Source organism: Alligator mississippiensis, chromosome 2 (genome assembly GCF_030867095.1).
Source record: "Alligator mississippiensis isolate rAllMis1 chromosome 2, rAllMis1, whole genome shotgun sequence".
Lineage (NCBI taxonomy): Eukaryota > Metazoa > Chordata > Crocodylia > Alligatoridae > Alligator > Alligator mississippiensis.
Genome location: NC_081825.1, coordinates 264,868,169 through 264,893,132, shown reverse-complemented (window position 1 = coordinate 264,893,132; position 24,964 = coordinate 264,868,169). Strand labels below are relative to the sequence as shown.

The following is a 24,964-nucleotide window of genomic DNA, read 5'->3' as shown; positions in this document are numbered from 1 at the left end:
TTTTTCAAAACCCAGTACTGTTTATTCTTCATGGTATGAGTACTGCACGAAATAAGTGAATCTGGATTTTAAACAACAGAATAAATTATTTATGCAGCCCTATCTACCTAAAGCTTACTAGTCCCTTCATGTTTATCTAACAGTTCACCTGGGTATCCCCAGAAACCTGACTCTCCTTTGTGTTTAGAGGGGCTCTTTTTAACAGTTTAGTGTCCTTTAAATCTTAGGCTTCCAGCTTTGGGGGGAAAAGAGCCTTCTAATTCTCCTGGAGCTGTGGCAGGTTGGTCCTTTCCTATTAATAGCCGATACATTGTTTTCTTAATGACTCTTCATGTGCATCCACCTCCACTAGAGGTATCTTATTTCTAGTCACAGTTTCATTTTTTGCTTATTCTTCCTGTTTTTTTCTTTCAACCCAGCTTCATGTACTCAGGCAGAAAACATCCCTGGCAGCAATCAGACAACCAGATAACAAATACAGTGCTAATAAATTAATGCACAGCAGCCCCCATATCCTCCTCCTTTACCACAGTGAGCCGTGAACACTTTTTACTAGTATCCAAAAGGGACCAACTTTTTAAAAGCATCAATTAACTAACACAAGTCCAGTTCCTCCATTTATCTCATGCTTCTTTCAGAGGAGAAAAAACAGCCCTTTCAATTTTTTAATTTTTTTTTTTTTTTTTTTTGCATTTTTTCTTTTCTCCCACTTTTCTCACCTTTGTGTGGGAATCTGATGAATACAGACAGTTTTCACCAAGGAAATCACAAATTGAATCCATCCCAGAAGAAAATATGAAGTGGATTAAAAATGTTTAAGCTTTGTTTTGATTATGCTTTCACACAGTGCATCCCTAGGCTCAGGTAGTAATCAATAACTAATATCATGTCAGGAAGACAGAAGATCAGCATGGGAAACAAAGAATGGGATAGATTTACCCCAGCTGGCACAGAGAGTTTGGAGTCTGCATTTGTTTGGATCCCTGCTTTCCAAGGGAGATTCAAATTAATGGAGGGCAGATACAAGAACTGCATTTCACTTGGTATTTCACTGGCAGAGGTTTATAGTGGCACAGTATCAGGATGGACATATTGAATCTGCATGTAATTTTTCCTGTGGCTCTTCCTGGCCAGCACTGTATACTTCCAAAACTTAGTTGGCACAACAACGGCCCCCAGCAGAGGTAAAGTTAGAGATATACAATTTATTTCCTAACAAATTGTGGTACTAGTGATTGCCATCCACTCTACCTGGCAGGAGTGAGTGGAAACCAGGAGTGAGAATTCTGATATTTCAGTTTTAAAGGAAAAAAAGACCCACTTTCTAACCCCAAAACAGGCTTGTTTTATTCATGTTGGGTTATTCCCAAATTCATCCACCTCTGGATGCACTACATTTCTGCTATTCATGAGGGAAGGAAATGTAGTGCAGCAGCTATGTGTATATGACTGCCATTCATTAGAGGACATCTGATTTAGCTGAAATGGCAGAGACTTGTAGGTTTTTTTTTTCTTTTTTCCCCCAAAGAAGTGAATAATCAGGGTTTTAATCCCAGTTTAGCAGTATATATGTCTGCGCCTAATTTCTGAGGTGGTAGGGTATGTCCTCTGAAGTCCAAGGCGGTATTGTCAAGTAAACCAAAACCATTTCTACGCAACAAACCAACTAAGAAAGCTGGAGGTTTCCTCTTTCCGCCCCCCGCCCCCCACTGCAAGTTTATCATTCAGCCCTGAGTGTAGCCTCACTTGCTTGATTTGTCCTGAAAATTAGATTATGTTCTGATTTATCTCTCATCATTGTACATCTTGCACTACAAGATGGGGCTGTCATTCTTTAAAATTTCTCTGTGTCCCTAGATGCTACTCTTATCAGAACTTAACATGAATGTGCATCTATCAGATTCTTCCTATCTGCCTATATATCTTATCTATCCTTCTGGCACTACAGATCTTTTGCTTTCCTAGCATTCGTTTTATTTGTTCTTGAACAGATAATCTTTTAACTCTCTCAGTTGTTCAGAAAGAGAAGAGCTGTGAGGAAAACACAGACTGATCAGAAGAAGAACTATATTTGGCAAACTGGAGAATAAAACAGTAGTGAAAAGCCTGCATGGACTAGGTGATTTATTATACGTTTGTTCCATATTCTGACTTCCACGATCCTCTAAAACACGTCTTATTTCACACAACTCAGACAGCATAATGGAGGTAGTGACTTGTGATTTCACCCACTGCAGCTTAAAGGCAATGACTTTTCTGTTGAGAATGCACAATGATAATGGAGAAATCCAAATTACTGAATCAGCTATGTTACCAATTGTAAGCTTCACGTGAGACCAAGAGGGTAATATCTCCATAGGCTTTAATAATAAGCCAGTGGTTAGAGGACCTGAAGAAGAATACGATTTTGAGCTTGGTCAAGTTGGTAATGGACAAGTGGGTGGGCCGCAGAAATCCCATCACAAGTGACATGAAATAACTCCCCTATTATGTCGCCCAGGCCACGTCTTAGATAAACTGGCAAAGAGCAGAAGTGTTAGGATTCTGGGATGAAATCTTGGTCCCTCTGAAATCAATAAGAATTGTGCTATTTCTCCCAACACAGGTCCAGGTCCACCGGAGAGCACGCAGAGGACCCTCCCTGACCACCCGGCTCAGAGACTGGTGCCTCCTGGGTCTGGGAAGGCACCCGGGGTTCCCCAGTGGCCAATCACCGAGCCAGGGAGGTGTGGGGGAGTTTCCCCGTGTACTAGGCAGCAGACCTGGAAGTGGACCAGACATACTTCTGGTCCACTTCTATGTTCACTGCCAAGCACGCAGGGGCCCACACCGCACTCCTATGGGACGCTCCATCCACCCCACCATCGACATCGCAGCATTTACAAGTCATGCTTGGTACCTTGAGGCATGTAGAAAAAACATTTAAAGCTGTATCTATGGCAAAAATCACTCATTCTCTGAATCACCATCGAATCTTCAGATTCAGATTTAGCTGAATCAAATCAGGACAGTGATCCAAATCAACTAATTGAATCACTGTCTCTGATTTGGGCCAAATACGAATCCAAATTGAATACGGCCCATTTCGTACACCCCTAATACAAACACACGCACGCACACACACACACAAAGAGTGGTGTTTCTTTTCATTTTAATCGCCGAAAAACACAGATTTGGAGGTTTTAAATCAGAGAATTTGTAATTTTTTTATCAGAGAAAACCAGGATCCCTGACATCAGAGGATTTTGGTCTCTGCTGGAGTCAGTCTCATCAAGAAACTCTGGGCTCTGCAAGACTTTCATCACAGAGGGGAAAGATAGTTCTGACTGGTTTTCATTCCCTACTGTGTAAGGAAGGACAGCCTATCAGAACTACTGTAGGAGGCAGGAAGTCCTCTCAGCCCTTCAGGAACTGATTCAAGTTTTGTGTACAAAAAGGGAAGAAGGAGCAGAAAGAACCCAGCAGCTCATAATGGATCTGTTCCCTTAGCCTCAACTTTGTTCTGTGCAGAATGGCTTGGCTGCTCCTCCTTCCTCATCATTCCTTCTCCATTAATCCCGCGCCACCAGCCTTTGGAAATGGGGAAAAAGGGCTTTGGCTGGATGTGCCCCCCCAGCTTAGAATATGAGGGAGTAGGGGGTGAAGAGCATTCACAGCTCTGTGAGAAGTACAGTTAGGATTGGCATAAAGAGGTGATGTGGATTTTCAGATTGGGGCAGATGCAAAGGGACATAAAACTGACACTTGGGGCTTGGGGGTGGGAAGGGGGAGATAGATTCATAGATTACAGGGTCAGAAGGGACCATTTTGACTATACAGTCCTATCCTCTAAAATACAAGTCACAAGACTTTGGATTAATTCCTGTTTGAATTAAAGCATATTTTTTTAGAAAAGCATCCTGTGTTGATTCAAAGATTTTCAATTCTACAGAATAGTGAGCAGAAACTGTTACTGAAACCTTCATTCACTACTGACAAATCTACCATTTCCATCCAGTAATGGACCAAAGTCATTGTTTGGATTTTTTTCTTTTCCTAACATAATTAAAAACTCTAATTGTTCTTAACTGTTGGACATTGATGTCTCCTTGTGTCCTTTTGCTTCCTTCATCCATTTTCTGCAATTCTTAGCACCTAATTCATACTCCTCACTATCACCTTGCTTTTTTAATGTGTTATTGTTTTGTTTTGTTTTTATTTGTACAGTTGCTTTTCCTTCCCTGTAAATCAGACTGGATTTTTTAAACAGTGCAACCTACTTTTTTTTAATTGTGAGACTGGCTTTTACGACATCTAGGAAAATATTCTTAAAGATAGTTATTAATTATCAGTCTCATTTTACGTTTAATTTTATTCTCCTGGCATTTTTACAGCACCAGGTATATATGTATATATTAGTGGTTTGGGTTTTATCCTGACTTCACACAACAAATATAATCCAGCTATGATCACTTGCAGCTAAGGAAATACTTATTTTAAGTTCTATGATGAATTCCTCTCATCAAGATGACGTCTAATACAGCAATCCGTTTTCTTTTAGGGAACACATTTTGAGTTAGGAAATGCCATCTATAATTATTAGAAATTCTGAAGATATTTTAATTCCAGCAACATGAGACTTTCAGCACATATGTCATTCAGACTGAAGTCCCCAATCATAAAGCAGTTTTTTTTCTCTATACTTTATAGATATCTACTTAGGGGGACAGTCATACTATTCTGTAGTGTGATTTGGTGGTCCACAGCAAACACCGAATAGTACCCCATTTGGGTCTTATCTCTTAGGACTTTGATCCAAAATATTTAAAAGCATTTGCTTCTCAACTGTCAGTGACAATTGAGGCAACAGTTCATGTGTTTTTGACAGAGTGCCAAATCCTCCCACTTGAGCCCTTCTAAGTAGGTTATAGTCTCTTATTTTAACATTCCAGTCATGCAAGCCTTCCCACTAGGTTCAGTCATACCAGCTAGATCAAATTTATGTTCATAAATGAACAATTTCAAATACTCTTTGGAGAAGACAGTTCTTGGTATTTGTATATAGGTAATTCAGGCATCTTTTCTATGGACTTTAGTGCCTGGATTGATTTTTCCCCCTTCAACATCTAGGTAAATGCTCATTTGTTCTTCCTTTTCACTTTATCCTCTTACTGTTAATACAATGTCCTCCTAAGTAATCTAACTAGCTCATCATTTAAAAGATAGGTTACCCCATCTATTGCGATTAAAGCCACAGAGACTTTTCCATCCCTTCTCTTAAAAGAAGGCAGACCAGCGGATCACTTCACAAATTTTCTGTTTTCTGTCTTTGTTCACTCAGAGGAGAGGAGGAATATCTGAGCATGTGATCTAGACATACTTCTCCTCTTTCTGAATTCCCTGAAGTCATCTATAAGCTAGATGCATGGTATGACATAGTGTCATTTGTGCCATCACCAGTAGATGGAGTAAAGGGCCCGATCCTGTGACAATATGAACCCTCATTACCTAAGGGTTCAGATGAAAGCATTGCAAAGTGGAACAGCATCATTAACTTGTGTTGGCGTGTGCTGGGAGTCCTTGGCTTCTGCCTTCAGAAACGTATTTAATGTAAGAGCGTATTTAATCTAAGACCTTGGCTCAAGTACATTACGCTAGTATCCCGCTAGCTGCTGGACCTTGGAAGAACATTATTCCTATTGCTTGTATTAGAGAATCTTGCTTGTCTGGAGATCATTTTATGAGCAGGCATGATTGTATTTTAAGGTTCATCTGAGCATCCATCCAGTGATATATGTTGTTCAGCATTTTGTTCTATTTTACTGGCTGGATCTTCACGTATTTTCTGCTGTGTCCATGCAGAGAAAATAGCAATTGGATTTATCTACTGTGTGGAATTTTTCCTGATCCTCTTCTGTCCAATGCTCACAGCATGCTATCTTCTTGTACCTTCAGATGGGTAAAATACCACCTAGTGCTCTTGCCTGTGGTGGTTACAAACTGCAAAAACTCTCCTGCTTCCCTGATGACCTGTTACTTTCTTTATTGAATCTGGACTGGATATGTTTCCCAAACAGAATCAGAGAATCACAGAAACATGGACAATGAGGTTTGGAATGGACCTCAGGAGTTCATCTAGTCCAACTACCTGCACAAAGCAGGACCATCCCCAACTAGATCATCCTAGCCAAGGCTTTGTCTAGTTGGATCTTAAAAGCCTCCAAGGATGGAGAGTCCACAACCTCTCTGGGTAACTTGTTTTAGTGGTTTACTACCCTCCTAGTGACAACATTCTTCCTAATATCTAACCTAAACTTCCCTTCCTGCAACTTGAGACCATTGCTCCTTTTTTTGTCAGCTGCCACCACTGAGAAGAGTCTAGCTCTATCCACTTTCAAACCCCCTCCCCCTTCAGTTAGTTGAAGGCTACTATTAAATACCCTCTCAGTCTTCTCTTCTCCAGACTAAATAAGCCCAGTTCCCTCAGTCTCTCCTCACAAGTCGTTTCCCCCAGCCCCCAGATGTGGCCTCAATGGTGCTGAATAGCAAGGAATAAAAGAATAATCACTTCCCTTGATCTGCTGGCAACACTCCTACCAACACAGCCCAGTATGTTGTTACCCTTCTTGGAAACAAGGGCACACTGTTGGCTCATATTCAGCTTCTTGTCCACTGTAACCCCCAGGTCCTTTTCTGCAGAGCTGCTGCCCAGCCAGTCAGCCCCAGCCTGTATGCATGGGATTGTTTCATCCCAAGTGCAGGAGTTTGAACTTCTTCTTTTTGAACCTCATGAGATTTCTTTTAGCCCAATCCTCCAATTTGTCTAAGTCTCTCTGAATCTGAGCCTTATCCTCCAGCATATCTACTTCTCCCCCCAGTTTGGTGTCATCTGCAAGCTTGCTAAGGGTGCACTCTATGCCATCTTCCAGGTCATTGATGAAGATATTGAACAAAACCAGCCCACAAATACACGTTTCAAAAGGCACAGACAGAAGTGATAATTTTCACCCTGATCTGGCCCCTGAAAGTACTCCACAGTTGTGACGTAACACACAAGTGCACAACTGCAGAGTGCTTTAAAGGGCCTGATCCTGTGACAATATGAAACCTCATTACATAAGGGTTCAGATGAAGGCACTGCAAAGTGGAAAAGCATCATTAACTTGTGTTGGCGTGTGCTGGGAGCACGGCTGAGCTGGGGAGGGGGAAAGGGAACGGAGGGACTGCATTCCACGGGTTGCCCAGCTGGCACTGAGGAGTGGGACGGGCAGACTAGAACACTTCCTTCCCACCTGCAGATGCGGCGGCCACCCGCAGATGCCTCTGGCAGTGGTGATGGCAGCCAATCTCAGGGGGTGCATGTGCACCCATGTGTGCCCCATACGCATCACCAATGTAATTCATGGTGCTTTCTCTGAAGCTTCATGAGTTAGACTGGGGAGCTGCACTTTTGTCTGTGCCTAAACAGGAAAGGAAACTAGTTCCATCCATTTTAGGTCACTGTTTCATCACTGGCCATCACAGTATTGACCACAGAACTGTACCAAGCAGGAAAACCTCACTACTCTCTCTATGAGCCACTCCTCTTCACCTGGCAACTGTCTTACTCTGCATAGCTACTTAGCCCCATCTCTTCACTTAGAGGGAGGGATTGCCAACTCATACACATCAGACAATGGGTAGAAAGATCCAGGGGTATAAGCCAACCTCTCTGCACAGAAACAGAAACAGAAACAGAACACTACCACGTGGCCTGTTCAGGCACCCAAAAACCTAGAAATGGGAGATCTGACAAACTAGCTACAAATGACACATCTGACAAACAGTTCCCCATGCCCCTGTACCTTCAAACACAATAACTGCAACTGTGCCCCTCAAATTCTCTTTTCCAATGGCATCAAAGGATATATAATTAATCTACAGACTGATGGCATGCAGATGTGGATCTGGGAGGGCACAGATTGAATTAATAGGCATTTGGGTTAATGGAGAGAAACAGGAAGCACTGTACTCTTCAGCTGAATTTTATACCAAGTTGTGTGTTTCAGTAGCTGGGTGTTCAGCAAAAGCTCCTGCAGCAATGTCAAAACAGCACTACTATAAATTCATGAGAGCTAGCAGCAAAAGTAGCATCACAAATTGGGGGGGAAGGGGGGGAGCTAGGGGAGTTCAGAAAAGACGAGAGAGACCAAAACTGGCTGATTTTTTTTTTTTAATTTCCAGATTCTGAAGATTTGATTCATGATTACTGAAATGTTTGGGTCAGTAATCTGATAGCTTTCATCCTCTAGTAATAGGCAGTAATAGAACAAGACAATTGTGACCAAACAAGTGGGAGAGAAGCAATACAGAATAACCAGCATTCATGTTATGTTCAGTCTTTTTGTTGGAGAGATTTGAAGCAAGCAAGAGAGGCTGGTGTGTCTCAAGTTAGTAGACAGCCATCAGCCTAGTGTACCCTCTCCCCAAGAGCACTATGACAGGAAACATTATTTATACCACGCAGCTATAACCCACTTTGCCTTTGCAGCTAGAAGGAGCTTTCCAGGGCTAGAACAGGCTTCCTGGGCTACCCAGTCCTACAGCCTGTGTTTTCAGGCAACCATTTCTAAGACTTCTAAACTCAGTACACTACAGTCTCTCAGACACAGCCAGACAGCACCTTGGGAAACAAAACCAGAAACACTTTACAATGGCTGCAGGTACAAAGCAGAAGAGACAAAGCCATTGCCCTTTCCCTCCCACTGCAACAGCAAAGAACTTAGCGTCCCTACTTGCCTTGAGAATCCATTTTTAATAGGTTTATTATTCAATTTTTTTTTTTAAATGCCAAATAGTTGCTACGCCTTCAGTGTGGTTCATTTTCAAGATTCTGAGTTTTGTTATTTCTTAACAATATGATTCAAAGCACTCTGCAGTCTCAAACACCTGTCCATGGTTTTAAATTTTGTCCTATCAGCTACTTTACTACCCTTATTTGAACATGCATCTAATACTGTTGTGACTTTGAGCTACCCCTCTAGCACCTATCCCAGGTCACAGTAAACTAGCTTCCCTAGTACAGCTCATTTCTTACATTTCAGCAGAGATTCTGAAGGTGAGCCCGAGCTGCACTTAACTGTACAAGTAAGCCTCAAGCAAGATACAACACAGAAATGATATCCCATTAACATAAACATTTCCTACAGTGGTAATCACATTTCTTCACTTGTTATTATAACCCACACTGCTGCTTCTGCACCACCCCCCTCAGTGTCATATAAAAGCATTTGGGAATTATTTGTCATCTGGCCAGTGGAGTTAACATGGAAGGGATGACAATAATCAGAGGCCCTGGACTGGACTTCTGGGAACCTTCTGAAGGCTTTAATTTTTACTATGTTGTCTTGATACAACTGGACAACAGTTACAGAAACAACCCACAGGAAGGTGTGGAATAAGTTGTGGGTAATAGGGAAGAACAGGCACGATAGGTAAATAATTGCACCAATGCAAAAAACCCTACTAAGTGGTAAACTCCCTGGTTTAGGCAGCCTGTGTAGAGATGGTGCATCTGAAACAAAAGATCACCATCTGACAGAGCATAGGAGAAAGTAGGGGTGTAAAAGGCATTTCAGATTGGCAGAGTAGAGGGAAGAGCCTATGGCATATGCTTTTAAATCTGGGATCTCAGCCTTGTACATCAGCTGTGTACTGCAGCTAAAGCTGTGCTGCTTGTAACAAGATGCCGGATGAATTGCATTTCTAAGAATGCCCTTTGCTTATGTAACATGATGGTTTTATCTCAGTGTATAAACACTACAGTTGCTGAAGGGGAATAAAAAGGAAAAGCAGCCGTGCCTTCTGAAGACTTGGAATAATATTTTTTAGCACATCATTGCATCTTTGGTAGGTCCTTATAAGAGAGTTGAGGAGTGATAACTGAGCTTAAAATACTTCCTTGTAAACTGCAAAATTCCATCATTACATCTATCAATCAACATGCTGCTCTTCTTCTATCCCATATTCATAGTAACACTGATATCATAGCTGCATGGCTATGAAGCCAATCCTCATTTCTGAGAAATGAAACAATGCTCTATCCGCAAAGATACCCTGTGTTAGGCTTCACTTACAGGCATCCTTGTCCACCTAGCTTTGGAAAGGTTTTGTCCTTATTTGACCATTCACAAAGGATGTAATACTGAGCTCTGCTATCTCTGGCTTCTTGCAGTCCCATTAGTAGAAGAGAACTAAAAGCAATAAAGTCTGTGATACCGCAAAAGAGGAGAAAGAAGAGTGGCCACTAGTGGTGATGATGGTGGGTTACAAGCATGGACCAAGTATTTTTGTCTAGGTACCTGAATTGTCCATTATGAACCATTCGCCCCACCCCAGCTGTGCCATTAGTGAGATGATGATCTTTGTTACACCAATGTAAATCCAGAGTAAGGCCAGTAAAGTTGCTTTAGATTGAACCTGGTTTAAGGTAAAATAAAAATGCAGTTCAGTGTTTCTAAGTCAAATCATTTGATGGGCTAAAAGTAAATCTATACAATAGGAAACATGCACAAATAAAGAATAGAGAATTCTGAGGAAATGCCTGGAAGCTGCCAGGGATATTGGGTCACGTATGAGGCTGTTACAAGCAATATCATTAAGGGTGAAATAAAATGGAAGTATTGTATTGTATTAGTAATAATGTGAGCAAATGGTAAATATTGGAACTTACTGCAAAAGTCAAAGAGTAGGGGTGCACTAATAGAGATTTTGGGGGCCACAACTGATAGCCAATTTTTAAGGAGGCATATCGGTCAATACTGATTCAATTTCCAATACCAGTCTGGCAGCTAGTACAGCTGCATCTGGCTGATAAATCTGGCGTGGTGGTAGGGGAGCAGGGAGGAAAGGGGTGTGGTGGGGCAGATCAAGGCCTCTGTGGTGAGGGAGGAGTGGGGCTGGGGCAAGTGCTGCCCAGCTGGGGTGGACATGAGACAGAGCCATGGCTCATCCGGGGGACGTAGGGAGGGGGAAGGAGTGGCTCACACTGCTGCGTGCCGCTGGTCTGGGAGCTGCTGGTCCGGCAGCTCATCCGGTGCTCACCTGCTCATCCAGTGGCTCCTGCCACTTGTCTGGGAGGGCGTGGGGAGGCATATGCCCCAGGATCTGCATGGGGCAGGACAGGCTGGGAAGAGCCCTGCACAGACCTACACAGATCTGGAGGCACACAACCCTTCACCCCATACCCTCCTGGATTAGCAGTGGGAGCCGCCGGACAAGCAGGTGAGTGCCTGATGAGCCATCGGACCAGTGGCTCCCGGACCAGTGGTGTGCAGTGGCAGGAGCTGCCCGCCCCTCTCCCCTGTGCCCATCAGATGATCCCAGCACCATCCCATGCCCGCCCTGCCCCAGCTGGCCAGAGCTTGCCCCAGCCCCACTCCTCCCTTACTGAGAGGGCCTTGATCTGCCCTCCCACACAGATTTCATAGACATTAGGGCTGGAAGGGACCTCGGAAGATCATCGAGTCCAGCCCCCTGCCCCAAGAGCAGGAAGTCAGCAGGGGTCATAGGATCCCAGCAAGATAAACATCCAAATTTCTCTTGAAGGCCTTCAAAGTAGGTGCTTGAAACACCTCTGGTGGCAAGCTATTCTAGACCCTGGGGGCTTGGACAGTAAAGAAGTTCTTCCTTACATCCAGCCTGAAATGGTCTTGGAGGAGTTTATGACCGTTCAACCTTGTCATCCCTTGGGGCATTCTGGTGAACAAATGTTCCCCCAGATCCTGGTAAACACCCCTTATAAACTTATAGGCAGCCATCAGATCACCCCTGAGCCTGTGCTTTTCCAGGCTGAAGAGTCCCATGGTTCTCAGCCTCTTGTCATAAGGTCTGTTTTCCTGACCTCTGATCATGCGCATGGCTCTCCTCTGCACTCTCTCAAGCTTCTCCACATCCTTTTTGAATTGTGGAGCCCAAAACTGGATGCAGTACTCCAGCTGCAGCCTCACCAGGGCCGAGTACAAGGGGAGAATGACATCCTGGGATTTGTTTGAGAAGCATCTATGGATGCAAGCCAGCACTGTGCTTGTTTTACTAGAACAGCATCACATTGAAGGCTCATGTTCATTTTGTGGTCAATCATGACCCCCAAGTCCCTTTCATCTGTAGTGCTAGCCAGTGTAGCACTGCCAGGCCTATAAGCATGCTGTGGGTTTTTCTTCCCAAGGTGGAGAACCTTGCATTTTTCAGTGTTAAACATCATCAGGTTCTTGTCCACCCATTTGCTGAGCCTATCAAGATCAGCCTGGAATGCCCTCCTGTCCTCATGTGTGGATGCTTTACCCCAAAGTTTGGTGTCATCGTCGAACTTGGCCAGTCCGCTTCTGACTCCAAAGTCCACATCATTAATGAAGATGTTGAACAATATAGGTCCAAGGACAGAGCCTTGAGGGACCCCACTGGTCATAGGGCAACACAACAATTGACTTCTGTCAACCACCACCCTCTGGGTCTGACCATGGAGCCAATTCCCCAGTCAGCGGATCATGGTGGACCTGAGGCTGCAGTTGGCCAGTTTTGCCAAGAGGTGATCATGGGATCCCAGATTGAAGGCTTTTTTAAAGTCAAGATATATGACATCAATCTCCTCTCCCTTATCCAGGTGATAGGTCACCTGGTTGTAAAAGGGAATAAGATTGGTCAAGCAAGACCTACCCACAACAAACCCGTGTTGGCTATCCCTCAGGATGTTGCCATCAGCTAGTCCGTTAAGAATGGCTTCTTTGATAATCTTTTCTAAGACCATTCCCGGGATAGAGGTCAGGCTGATGGGCCTGTAGTCTGCCAGATCCACTTTCCTCCCTTTCTTGAAGATAGGCACCACATTGGCCTTCTTCCAGTCTTCGGGCACTTCACCAGAGTGCCAGGAGTTCTCGAAGATCCGTACCAGGGGCTGGGCTATGATGCTAGCCAGCTCCTTGAGTACCCTGGGGTGTAAACCAACAGGGCCGGCTGACTTGAAGGTGTCCAGCCTTTCAAGATGTTCCTTCATGAGGTCAGCATTGATGGAGGGCAAGGAATCTCCCTCACTCGGGCCTCCCTGTCCCATAATGGGCAGGGGCATCCCATGGGACTGGTGAAAAACTGATGCAAAGTACCCATTTAGCAAGTTGGCTTTTTCCTGGGCATTAGTTGTCAGTTGTCCCATCTGGTTTAGCAGGGGTCCAATGTTGCCCTTGCTTTTCCTCCAGCTCCCCACATATCTAAAAAAGGACTTTTTATTGTCCTTGATACTTGTAGCCAGTTGGAGTTCCGTCACAGCCTTGGCTTTCCTGGTTTGCTCCCTGCAGGTCCAGACCAGTGCAGAATATTCCTCCTTGGAGGTGGATCCCATCCTCCAACCTTTGTAGGTCTTTCGTTTTAGATGCAGGAGGTCCACTAGTTCCTTGCTGAGCCAAGGAGACTGCTGTGCCCTTTTGCTGCCTGTTCTCCGAGACGGAACAGACTTAGCTTGTGTATCCAGGATCGCTCCCTTGGCATCCAGGATCACTCCCTTACGCGATCTTGCCCCTTCCCTTCCCACCACACCAGACTTATCAGCTGCACACAGCTCTTCAAGCTGCTGGGCTGTGCTCCTTGTTGCCTATGTGCTGCGCTGCAGTTGCACGTATGCATGAGCATTTATCAGCCAAATTATCGGCCACATCAGGCCAATTTCCAATACAATCAATTTTCCTTATATCGGTGTGTCGTTGGGAAAAACAAAAGGGGGGGCCCCCAAAGGGCCAGGGGGGAACCCCAGGAACAAGAATCCTCAGAAGAGCCGAGAGGAAAAGGCAAAGATAAAGGGGGACACTCACCTGCAGCGGGGCCCGCGGAGAAGCCGGAACACATGGAGGAGCCCACGCGGATTGTCAGCCACGCCTTTACACAGCTGCGGCTGGCCGGTGATGTCAGCGGTGATCAACGGCCAGCAGAAATAAAGTCGGCCGCTGGCAAAGAGGCGGGGGAGGACGGACACCAGCAGCAGCACCAGCCGGAGGGGTCTCCCCGAAGCTCCTGAGGGAGCAAACGGAGCCAGAGGCCGTTTTCCCCAGCAGGAAAGAATCCTGCTGCACATACTGCGAGCCAGAGACTGCTGGCTGCAGCAAAGAGACCCGAAAGCCAGAAGCAGCTGCTCCTGACTAGAAGCCAGGAGAGCAGGGCAGAGGGGCACGGAGAGACCCTGAATCCAGTGACCACAGCAGAGGAGCTGGAGGTGCTGGTGCATTACCTGTCACCAGACCAGGTGGGACCATGGAGGGCACCAGGGCGGCTGAAGAGGCGCACCAGGTGGGAGACGGGAGGCCAGGGAAGTACGAGAGGTTGCAAAGTTCAGACCTTGGTGGCATGTCACCGATCCTGCAGGTAATGGGAGGACAGGCATCCACTGAAGGACTGCAGGGGGCCCAAAGATATAGAAGGCTGGGTGACGAGGGAGAGGAATTGTGGTGGAGACCACAGGATACCACGGCCACATACAGGGTCTAGTATTGCCCCATAAGGGTAAGGGGTGCATTGGTAGTGATTCGGCCAAAGGGGCCTGACAAGGGGATGGTGGGGTCCCTTAGAGTGGGTCAAAGGTTTTTTTTTCCTTTTTGCATTTTGTGTTTCCCATGTTTGGAGGAGTGGAGCGTCAGGGCTCGTGGAGCCTGACTGTTATGTAAGCCCTAGGGTCAGTGCTAGCTTTAAGGAAAGCCAGCAGCCTCGTAGCCTGGGGAGGATACCTCAGGCCACCGACACCATCAGTAGGGGGACTCACCCCTCCTGTGAAAGTAATTAGGGGCTCAGCGCTCGGGAAGCTGGCCACGAGGACAGCAGTGATCCGTCAAGGCTGGGTGTAAGGGCAAGGCAGAGGGGAGGTGGAGCCTCACAGAAGATCACCAGATAGACGTTCCACCATCGAGGGAATCCGAGTGGTTCAACCCTCCACTGTAATAAGATTCAAAGTTGTGGCAGGAAAGACTGGGGAGGACCACACAGGAAGCAGACACCTACTCGACGGACCACCCAGGGCGATAAGGCGGATACTATTGAACATTCGGACCAAAGTCACACGTGACCAGATGTTCGAGGCCAGGTGGGCACACAGTGCCAATCTGATATTGGACCGATGTATCAGTGCACATCTATCAAAGAGCAAAGTGGTGGGGTACTTTGCTTTTCATTTGCTTGCTAATCCACCTTCATAGGCAGATAGTTTTATGGAACAAAAGGGATAGAAGCTTTTTTTGTGATCACCGATGGGCTTGAGGTTCTTTTTATTTCCTGATGTGAGGGTGCCATCAGAAAATCTATATGTAACAACACCAGTGTTTGTGCATGGCAAGTATAACATGCTTAAAAAAAAAAAAGAAAAGAAAACCACATACACACACACAGAAGAAGAATCTAATCACTATCTCTGCAAAACTGAACATGTTCTGAGATTTATTCCAAAATAACTCCTACATGGTGGAACTAGAAATTGGACTAGTATCATGTCGCCTTAACAGCTTGTTCTATTTGGTGTTGCAATATTTTCTCTTCTCTTCTGCTTCTACCACCTACCAGTCCCCTTCATTCACTATTCCTCCCTTTCAATTCCTCCTTTTTGGTTCAATTGTGCCTAAATGTTCCTAGTCTTTGCTTTTATGTTGTATTGTAACACATGTGACTATGCAGTACTGGATGGCTGACAGTGTGCCAAACTGACTATTTGGAAGTTTCTTATACCAGCTTGGAGCACTGCAAACCCCTCCCTCTTGGAGCTAACAGGAATTTCTGTCAAAACAGGCACTGGGCATGTCTACATGTACACATTTACTGTGCAGTAACCAAAATTACTGCATAATACGGCTGCACATCTACATGTGCACACTCGTACTGCACAATAAATATGGCAACTTATGCCAACTTGAGCATAAATTTGATACCTGCATCATGTAGGTATCAAATTTACACCCAATTAGTTACTGTGCAATAATGCACATGTAGGTGCCCTAGTGAGCAGTAACACTGTGTGTGTGTAGACTGACTCGGGACTAACTTTAGTCCCAGGTAAGTCCACACACAGCATTAATGCACTGTAATGCCTGCACGTGTAGGCACCGGCCTATTCCTGCTTACTGCACAGTAATAACTTACTGCACAGTAAATTTAAGCTGGTGTAAATTCATGTGTAGGCACGTTCACTATGGCACACGTGAGTATTATCGTATTATCTCATATATAACATCTGCCTTTAAAAGAAAAGGAAAGAAAGAACAGCAGCTGAAAATCGGGGTGCACATTACAAGCAAAGAAATAAAAAAAATAGAGTAGCAGTAGTTTCTGCCATTTATGCTTCTGTCAGGCACAGGTTCAGCTCCCTAGTTGCTGCTACTCACTTACCCTCTTCACTCTGCTTTTCAAAAAAGAGGTATATGTTATTCCTGGTCACGCTACATGTGAGAACATACGATACGAGTTAAATGCAGTAGAGAGCAGTAGTTTCAATATGTATGATGAACGCAATTTTTTTATACCAATTGTATGGGGTTATATGATGAATTCCTTGGAGGTGAATCAGGTACATGTTGGCTACTAGTTAGCTTACAAAACATGGTGGTGATTAGTAGCATAGGTTTTATAGTTAGGGAACTCCTATATAGGTATATGTAGCCTAGTTCCCCATATATTGCAAACTTGTTCCCTGCAATATGTTCAGCAGTGAAATGTTGAAGCATTGAGACAATGAGGTTCTGCAGATCCACATAAGAAACTTTTCCACATTCTAATAGACCAAATTATAAAGGAAAAATTCCTTTCCTTTATAATCTGCTTATTATTTTAAATGCCTTAATTTGATCCCATTCCTCATAGTAATATACTTGTGATCCACTCCTAACATCTTCCCCTTGGTGTTTGCATTCTTCAGAAGCATCGATTGATAATCATTTACCAGTGTTTAGCATACTGTGTAGCTGAGGGATCAGTTTTCCTCTGATCTTGAAAAAGAGAATAAAGACTTTATTTTCAGATATTGTTACAGGGAAAAACTAAACTCAGAATGACAACCACTATACTTTAAAACTACACCCCCTTCATTTTCCTCCTAGTCAAGATATACCTTTCCTAAGCACTATAGAAAGCCATCAGTCGAATTATGTAAATTATTTTCTTGTAAATGCCTAATGTGTATCTGATGTGATTCTAATAGTTACATTTCCCTGTTCACTATTCAGTACATTAAAATTTCTATTTTATTATTTGTTCATTAGCGGTATACTAATAACTCAAACACCTCATTGGCTGCTCTAAACAAGCATACTTTTAAACTAAATAATAAATAATTCATAACTATTTATAATTAATAAATTAAAGAGCAGAAAGATCAATTGTTGTATATGCCATATAAAGAGGCTGTTCCATTAAGTGGCATTGGCTGGAATATTAAACAAGGGAGGAGAGGAGTGTATGGGGAGGAAATGTAATGCCCTCAGACCAATCTGTTCTTATACTAGATCCATCCAAGTTTTGTACAATATTTAGACTGAGTCCAATGTAGTTCTATACCAGATCACTCCTGGAAGAGAATTTGAAGTGAATCCAATCCAATTTTATGCCACACTGTGTCCAGGTTTTGTACAGTATTTAGAAACCTTTCAGAATATAATGCATGAAGGTCTCCGGAGACTCCAGTCAAACTTAACATGGCTAACACTGAGTTCCTCATCTTACTGTCCAAGTGCTAACCATTTCCCACTTTCACTTTTACTGTTGACATCTTTTTTGCCCTGCCTGTCACTTCTGTTTGTAACAAGGGCGTCATCTTTGACTCAATTCTCTCTCAATGACCATACAGCTAGGCCATCTCTAAATATTGCTGTTTCTTCATCCATAGTACTGCTAAAATGACCTTTTCTCTCTATTTACGCTGCCAAAACTGTCATCCAGGCCCTTTTCATCTTTCATCTACTGCAACCTCTTCCCCTCTAATCTTCCTGACATTCTTGACCTGGTTCCTCCAGCTGTACTTAAAATGCTAGAAGAACTGCCTTCCTGACCTATCCTAATCATATCACAGTTTCTTTCTGAGTTGCTCTACTGGTTCCCCCTTCTCTTTTACAAGAAATACAAACTTACGGGTCTTCACTATTAGATTTCTTCCTCAACTCCTCTCTATTTATCTATTGCCGTGCTTTACTTGCAATGATTCTGCCCTACTCCTCCTCTAAGAGATGCCTGTCTCCATTGCTTATCCACTTGCTTCCCACACCACACCTGTGTCTTCAATGACACTCCTTGTATATGGACCACTCCCACTGTAAAACAGGGCTGTCAAACTCATCATATGCCCAGGGCTGGACCTGGACTATGGAGCTCCTTGCAGGATCCTTAGACAGTTGAAGTGGCCAGAAGGAGCTTAACTCTGACCTGTAAAACCTGCCAACAATCTCCATGTCCACCTGGGCCCCAAGGGCCCTGGATTTTGCAGCAAGCCACTCCCCTCAGTCATGCTGATAGTCCAGCAGGCTGGACAGAATGGCTTCACAGGCCAAATCTGGCCCGAGGGCCACATGTTTGATGCCTTGCTAAAGCCATCGTCCTGATCTCCTAATCAAACTCCTTCTTATGGGATCTTCACTGGGAAGCTGAGGGCATGATCCAAAAGCGCCTGAGTTGTCACTAGCTTATTCACTGACTATAGACAACTCACTTGCTATTTTCTCTCGGGACAACATTTCTAAATTCTTGTCTAAACCCATTTATAACTCCTTATATTAAGCTTTCTTCAGAAACATGCTTACCTTTCACAATCTTTCAGCCAACTTTGTTATCTATCTAGTATGTTCTGCACTATGCTTACTATCCTCTGATATAGTTAGAGCTAGGCAAATAACTGGTTTTAGGTTTGTTTGCAGTGGCGGATGGCTGGAGGGCTTTTTCCCCCCCAATTTCTCACAAACCCAAGTAAAATAAATGTGAATATATTTTGTGCTGAATGACAGGTTCCATTTACAAGCTTCTTAGATTTAATATATTCTTTAAAACAACACATATCTATTTTGAATAAAAAAATGAAAAATTTAAAATAGAAAATGTCAAGGGGGGGGGGGGTGCTGTGTCTTACTGTGTTTTCCTTGTACTGTCCCTTTAAGGCCAAAGCCTTCATGTTCAGCACTGCAAGGTTCAGCTTGCTCCTGGCAGTTTTGCAGCACTGGGGACTCCTTGTTCACTGCCATGAGGAGCCAGAGGCATTCTTGATTCCTCTCCCTCCACAGGACTGGACTGGGTCGAGTCAGAGGCAGAGCAAATACAAGTTCTGCTTACATCTACTGAGGCAATTGTTAAGATCCACCCAGATCCATCTCTGATATGAATCCAGAGAATTATAATTATAAATAACTGTAGTTCAACACAGGAATGTCCAGAGTGTTGTTGCTGAACTCACAACATATCAGGGTTATTTTCAGTTTTTTCCATTCATAATGAATCAGTGAAATTCACATGGATCCATGAAGCTTCCCAATTGATTCAAGTCTGTATTTTTATTGTATCCCAATATTTTTCCTAATTTTAAATGTAAGGGTTTTTTGGTTGCACAGCCTTGTTTTTGCAGATGCTCACTTTTGTGAAAGGTGAAAGGTGACCATATCAGAAAAATAATCTCTAAAATATGAGCTAGCTTGTCCTACCTCTGGCTGTACCAGAGACTAAGGAATAAAAGGGTTGTGAGGACTCAATCCTCCCTTAACATGTCCTGTAAGTTAGCAAAAGGGACAGTTGACTGCCTACATTTCACTTGTTCTGAGGCTAAAGAGAGTGTGTTAACCTTTAGAGATGTCAAGCCACTACCACTTAGCAGGACCAAACATGTATACATGCATAATACTAGAAAAAATGAGGGAAGTAAAAGAGAGAGAGAAATAAGACATGTCTACTTAGTTCCACTTATTTTGCTAGAGGACAACCTTTTTGACTAACTATGCTACAAACTTGCAGACCATAGCTGACTATTATTGGCAAAGCCCTGCAGGTAAAACCAGGGCATAAGCTTATTACATGACCTGCTTAACCTTCAACAATTGATCATCCAGAACAACAACAATAAAAATCTACAGTAAATGCTGAATGTACAATGCAATGAGTAAATGCAATGAGTAAATGCAATGCAGAGCACAGGCTCTGAAATGAGCAATGAGGCCACATCTCTGTCTCTGCCATGAGAGTTGAGTTTTACTATCTTGCTACAAATGAAAAACCTATTTGGCTAATGTTCTACTACAACAATGATGACTGTAATACAGTAACGCTTTCACACCTACTCTGTTCATCTCCATAGGCCTCCAAACGCTTTGTAAACTACATACATAGAAGCACAATACTGGAAGAGCAAGCACTACTTAACATGGCTTCTAGTAACTGTTTAACTAGGGTTGGCAAGCCTGTCAATCAACTGCATATTTTTGACTGGTCAAAGATTATAGCAGGTTTACAAAACAACTACATTTTTTGTAGTTTTCTTAACAGAAATATTATTTTTAAATTGTTTTTGACACATTTCTTAATGGAAATGTTGTGCCTTTTGTGTGTATTATTTGGACCTATTGGCAATTTTTTACAGTTTTTGACTATTTGACTGGTCAATCGACCAAACTTTATTTGACTGGTCAAACACCCAACTCTAAACTAAACACAGTGGCCCAACACAACAGTTTAGGATAGGAAGTAAGTAAACAGGAAACCTTTCATTCAGCTAGGTTTAGAGTGGATATGGTAACACCCAAAAGACACTGACTGAAGTCCCAGGGTTAATGCCTGCAGGTCTTTAATGGCAACAGGTGACCAGAGGGGCAGCTTTATGACTCATCCAAAAAGAGGCAGTAAAATATCATTAGCTTGGCCAAGATTTCAGAAGCCTCCTTTCTTTTTCTTCATCCAAAGTTGTGCATCCCTCCATTCTTTCCCCACAAACCCTGAAGGGTCATTATCAGTGCAATTCTAGGTGAACCAGGGAGTCAAAAAAAAAATATTTCTTGTTTGTTTTATTTTCAGGGAAGCTTTCCTGAAACTCAAAAGCCAAGCTTTGCCTCCAGTATAGCCATCAGTCACTGTCATAGACTCCCTTCCATTTTTGATCCTTATCACTGATTGTATTATATTTGACCTATTAAATATTTATCCCCTGTTTTTCATGGTTTGTGTGTGTATCTCGGTAATTCACCTTGAAGACTCCTGGTTTACATACCATGATAAGACTTTGCCTACAGCTTCCCATTTTGGTCTTGAGCATATATCACTTTGGGAAGGGGTAGAGAGGAGGGTACATCAAAGACACCGTTTTCCTACTCACTCCTCTTCCTTTTTTGAAAGTGATATGGGCAGACATGATTGCCTCACCCTACCCAGTCATTGCTACAACTGGGGAAAGGTCCTAGTTTACATACAATTCCAAAAGAGGAGGAAGACCGCACAATCCTGAGGAACGTATTCAGAAGCATTTCTGGCTACTAAATTCAGAAGAATTTGAATATTACCTCTTTGCAACAGCCTTAAGAGCAGAAAAGAAGAAAAAAGAGTGCTTGATTCACTGAGCTCCTGCATTTAGTAACATGAAAGATTGTGTAACACGTAACAGTCATTCAGCAATCAGCAGGTTCTGCATAAATAAAACACCCACAAATAATCATACGATAATTGCATGGATTAAGAAATCTGTAGGTCAGGGGTTCAAATGCAAGATGTGGAATCAAAGATCATAATAATAAATTAAGACCAAAGTATTGCCTCTTTGGTATGAAGATTAGTCAGAAAGTAGCAGAATCCAAACCTGTGAGACCCACAAACTAAGCAATCTTGCTGCTGAGCTCTCTGGGAAACTATTCAAGGAAACAAATATATGTTCTTGTGATGAATATTAGGGTAAACTCCGGGGTGAGCACCCTGAAATTAAATAGTTGACCCTTTATTTCCTGTCTTCTAAAGGAGTAACAAATCCCCTGCCTTCTCCAAGTATGAGAGCTTGGGATCACTAGTAACACAAACACAGGGATTGCTTCTACATGGAAACCTTCTCCTTTTCATTCTTCCATCTTTGCATAACTTGTTTCAGACCTTGTTCACTGTTTCTATTTGCCACCAAGTCTTCTATCAGTCTAACTCCACAGTGCTAGACCCGTAGCTAAAGGACACAGCTGCTTCATACAAGGAGCAAAAGTTTCCCTTTCACTTGGACACAGTCTTCAGAACTGCCAGATGGTGGTGATGAGCCAAGGTGAGACAATAGGGCAGGGGTCATGTGGCCACAAGTCCTTTAAGAAACCTTTCTCTAATGGGACACATTGTTTGCACATCGTAGAGAGTGACACTTTAAAATCCTTTGATGTATTATCACTGTTTAAAGTGGTTTGTTTTTTTTTGTGGTTCCTGCCAAAAGTGTTACCTCACATTAAGATTCTGTCAAAGATGCCCTTCTCTCTTCTTCTGGCTCTCTGATTTCATCTGCTTTCTATCACCTTTATGTGGGCTTCTTGTCTTCGCGTGTCCTGTCAATATTATATTGTGAAAACTTGGACGTGGGGAATGCAGTTTACTCTGCAAAAGTGTTCTGAATGTGTCTTACTCACGACAGGTTTACAGTGCTATTCAGGTGTCTTACATTTCTACAAATGACTGTATTACACCAGACACCATCTAGAGGGTCTGAATTCAGCTGCTGGTAAGTTGGGATGGACTGGCCAAACAAGAGTTAACTTTGATGGGTAGTCTTTAAAGCATATTTAAAAAAAATCTGCTTTGAAGAGTTTGAAAAATAGATGGGGTATAAGTAATTGCAGTTCCTGGTCAAGCATAGCTTGAGTGCTGACAGTTTCTGAGTGTTTCAGGAGATGCTTATTGGAAATGCATCGAGCAAAGCAAGTCATATGATCAGCTAACTTCTGCTATTTCCAAGATAGTAAAAGAAATGTAAAGAAACAGAAACTGAGACAACAGTTTCTTTCGCTCAACACTTGCTAGTGATTTTTTGCTAGAGAGACGTAATGTGTCACATAATCAATGTTATGCCTAACAAACAGTCAATGAAAGAGACTTAGAGAGAGGAAAACATCCCCCATTTTGTACTTGCAAATATAAAACATGATGAATAAAGATACTGTGATGGCGTGCCTAGAGTGTGTGTGGCTCAGTGCCCTCACAGGATGCAATTTGAACTCTCCAGCTATGCGCTTCTAACACCAAGTATTGCTAAACTGCAAATGGAGATTCCCATAATTCAAAGGGATAGAGGCCTCTAATTTTTGAAGGAGGCACCCACTGTTATTCCTGATGCCATTATGATGTTCTAAGTGACTGTAACTAGAACATGACCACAGTTTTGCTAGAATATTCTTCTTCTTCAAATTCTGACTAAGAATCTCTGAGCACTTAAAAAAATATATGAATTAATTCTCAGACCAGTATAATTACACATTACACAAATGCCCAACTTGGGAATAGAAGCCAGAAGTATATATATGCAATAGGTAATGCTTGTTCTTCTAACAGTAATCATTACTCCTCTCCTAGTTCCAAGGCTGATTGTTTGCAAGGCATATATGACAAATGAAAACTGCGGGGGAGCAAGGAACATGCAGAAACATGATAATACCCAAATTTTTTTTTTTTATAAGAACATGTCATCTTGCATTTCAAATACTGCCTTTAAATCCAAAGAATCCCAGTGCACTTTACAGACACAGAAACCACTTATTCTGTCACTAACACACATCCAGCTTGGAACTTGAATGTGGCAGATTAGCAGCAGAGTAAAACACATGGGTTTTTTAGAGCAGGAAGGAAAGGATTCCATCCTCAAGCGAAAATGGAATGTGAGTTGTTGGCAAAATGTAGATTTTGCTCAAAGCAGAATTTTGCTCAACTTTAAACATTGCAGCTAATAACCCCAATTTTACTAGATGACCTTCACTGCAAATTCCTTGTTTTACATTCAGTTTTACATATCTACAAAAACACAATAATCCTTAGCTCCACAGTAAGGTATTGAGTCAGAGAGTACCACCTACTGAATCGCTAACTCCAATGTCTGTCTGAACAACTAGTATCAGACTATAGTCTTCCCAGCTTCCAACTTGCCTGTTCTCAACTAGTGTATGAGAACAGGCAATATCACTGAGATGCTACTCTTATAAAAGGGTAGATGAAAAAAAATGAGGTCCTCAATTGTCGTTGCTACAGTCTTCACTACCAGATACATTTTTCCATTGCATTTTCCACAGCTACACACTTCTTTTGTCAGGTTTCACTTACACCCCTATTACTTTGCTGCATAGCTGTCCTTAGGATTTTGCTCCTGGATAAAATGTCTCTGATGCCACAGATAGATGGGATAAACCACATGGCCAGATGCTGGAGACCTTAACAATGAAATCCCACGCGTTAGTTATGGAAATCGAATGCAATCTGGTCACTGTGGATATTTGTGTAAGGTTCCACTGGATACAGAGAAGCAATTAGGCTGCTGGAAATTACGCTCACATTAGTCATAATTCAATACTGACCACAGCCAGAAATGCAATATATGATAGGACTGATAATTAATTTTGCATGCAATCACTATAATAAAGTGGAAAGAAACAGCAGGGAGGCAGGGTGAGAGAAAGAGAGAGAACAAGGTGGTAGCACTATGGGCTTGTCTGCATGAAACAAGGGAGCTATTTCAACACATGGGCTGGCTGTCTCAAACATCATTGCAGGGGTTTAGCACATTCCATAAAACATCTTTGACTCTGGCAGAACCACTTCAGCAGATTCACACAGCATGACTCACCACTTTCTCTGTATCAGTGCATTCTAGGACTCAGAAGCACGTGTCTCCTAAGTTCTAGCAAGGCTCCTGGAAATGTGAATTTCAGCATAATTTCCAAAACCAAGGCAATGCACTATGGAATGGCATTCGGAAGACTGGCTGAAAAAGAAGCAGCTGAGAATTGTCTGGCTTCCTGAA

General features: G+C 42.9%; 1 protein-coding gene and 1 long non-coding RNA gene across 13 annotated transcripts in view; one reads left to right on the top strand and one right to left on the bottom strand.

Moving 5' to 3' along the window:
* Positions 1–2,880, top strand: part of LOC109281017 (uncharacterized) — a 63,034-nt gene extending 60,154 nt beyond the window's left edge. For all 4 annotated transcript variants that reach the window (XR_009460236.1, XR_002087528.2, XR_009460237.1 and 1 more), the window contains 2 exons: positions 2,013–2,119; positions 2,606–2,880. This is a non-coding gene — a long non-coding RNA (uncharacterized LOC109281017). The remainder of the gene's footprint in view (positions 1–2,012; positions 2,120–2,605) is intronic.
* The window catches only part of NRXN3 (neurexin 3), a 1,067,046-nt gene that overhangs the window by 243,914 nt on the left and 798,168 nt on the right, over positions 1–24,964 (bottom strand). The window lies entirely within an intron of this gene.